This window comes from Chiloscyllium plagiosum, chromosome 18 (assembly GCF_004010195.1).
Source record: "Chiloscyllium plagiosum isolate BGI_BamShark_2017 chromosome 18, ASM401019v2, whole genome shotgun sequence".
Classification (NCBI taxonomy): domain Eukaryota; kingdom Metazoa; phylum Chordata; class Chondrichthyes; order Orectolobiformes; family Hemiscylliidae; genus Chiloscyllium; species Chiloscyllium plagiosum.
Window position 1 is genome coordinate 29,395,529 of NC_057727.1, and position 2,264 is coordinate 29,397,792.

A 2,264-nucleotide genomic window follows, 5' to 3' on the forward strand; every position below is an offset into this window, starting at 1 on the left:
AACAGCCACTCTCAGGCAACAACTCACCAGGACAAAGGACCCGATACCCAGCATGAGCAAAACCAATGTAGTGTACAAAATCCCATGCAAGGACTGCACAAAACACTACATAGGACAAACAGGAAGACAGCTAACGATCTGCATCCATGAACACCAACTAGCCACGAAACAACATGACCAGCTATCCTTAGTAGCCACACATTCAGATGACAAGCAACATGAGTTCGACTGGGACAAAACTACTATTACAGGACAAGCCAAACAGAGAATAGCCGGGGAATTCCTAGAGGCATGGCACTCATCCACTGATTCAATCAACAAGCACATCGACCTGGACCCAATATACCGGCCACTGCAGCGGACAGCTGGAACTGGCAACCGGAAGCGGCAGATACAAACCACTATAAATGCTGGAGGAAACATCATAGAAGCGCTTCACAGGAGGCTCCCAAGCACTGAGGATGTCACCTAGACAGGGGACGAAATGTCTGCAATACAAATTCCCAGCTCGGCGAACAGAACCACAACAAGAACTTATGTAGTGATCTGCACCCTGATTGCAAACTAGGCAAGAACTTTGCTATAAAGCTAAGTCAATGCATTGCTTTCACATTTGTCTGCTACAGCTGTCTTGTACGTGAACTATGTGTTTGACTGCAGGCATCTTCAGTTGCATCTGTTTCTTGTTTAGATTCATCTGGTAAGCTCTTTCTAGTAGTTGCTTAATTTTTTTCTTCATGATTGTGAAAGTGTATCTCCGCATTGGCATCTTGTGTCGCCACATTCACAGAGTAGCAGATTATCTACAATCGCTTTCACTCTGTGAAGATCACTGCCTATCACATGCTGTCTGTGCTGACATTTTTCTGAAGCAGTGGAAATTTAATTCGCCAGTAATCATCCTTTGCAGAGTGTAGTAAAGAGTTCTGCCGTAGCAATTTGTTGTAATCATACTTAAATGGGTGACTTGTGGTAGTGAGATTTTTAAAAAAGTCTTATTGAGATAATTTGTTTATTATATACTTGCAGTTTTCTAGTTTTTTTCATTGGCACCAAGTCTGTCAGAGTAGTCACTTTTTAAATATTCCTTTCTTTTCCAGGTCTTCTGTGTTATCTCTCAGGGTAGTTTGAGGGCAGCTGGAATTCTCCTTGGCAGATGCATAGCTAGTCTCACACTTGCATCTGCTTTGAAATGATTTTCACCAGAAAGACAGCCAAACATATGAAATAGGAGCAGACGTAAATCATTTCACTCCTTGAGCCTGCACCAATATTCAATAAGATTATGGCTGATTTGTTTGTGTTTGAATTTCATATTCCCAGCTGTACTTATATCTTATTTTCTCCCAACAAGTATGAATCTATCCATCTCTGTCTTATAACTATCAATAATCTTGCCTTAACTGTCTTTTGGGGCAGAGAGTTCCAAAGTTGCAAGACTTTCTGAGAGAAAAAAAGTTCTCCCCATCTCTGTGCTGAAAGGGCAACTCTCTTTAGTTCTAGTCCATACTGTTATCAAAAGTTCAAAGTTCCCAGCAAATTATTTTATAGGTCAGAACCTCCACAAGCTCTGACACAAGTTGTACATCCAATCTCCAATGAGCCAAAGACAAAAATATTTGGCCCAACACAATCTTTTTTCATTCTCCTGCCATAACTTCAGAGGAGCAATGGAAATCCCTGAACAGAGGAACCTCGATTATCCGAATATTAATTATCCAAATTTTGGATTATCCAAAGAAGATCTCAAGGTCCCTATAGAAACATTGCATCAAAGATGTGTTTCCAACACTGATCACGTCTTTTGTTTAAAGTGATTAAAAGTGAACTCTGCTTACTGAAATGCTGCTAAGAACAGTCCTGGACTCATGGGAGCCCAGGCGCGGTCTCCAAATGACTGACCTCCCGTTCTCTCTCTCTCTCTCTCTCCCCCTACCTCCCCTCCCCCCCACACACACTTTCCCTGGAGCTCTACACAGTTCTAAATCATCCCCTCCCCCAGATAATCTCTCCAACATTGTCCTGTACAGGGCAAAGGTGGAATCTATCAAAAAGTTGCAGTAAAACATTGTGTGGGTGGCTATGTCTGTACGCTATTTGGAGACTCACCCTCCCAAAGGCAGCAGTAGTCTTACTGTTGGTGTTCAGTCCGGCTGCCCCGCGGAGGTGGGGGGGTAGCGGATGGGGGGGCAGTGTTGGACAGGGTTGGAGGGCAGGTGAGGGGCACTGGTAAGTGTGGTGTTTGGGGTCGGGAGGTAGTGGGA

General features: G+C 43.6%; 1 protein-coding gene across 4 annotated transcripts in view; it reads left to right on the forward strand.

The window, feature by feature from the left end:
- LOC122559004 (interleukin-17 receptor B) overlaps positions 1 to 2,264 on the forward strand; it is a 48,791-nt gene that overhangs the window by 32,947 nt on the left and 13,580 nt on the right. The gene's annotated exons all lie outside the window — the stretch shown is intronic.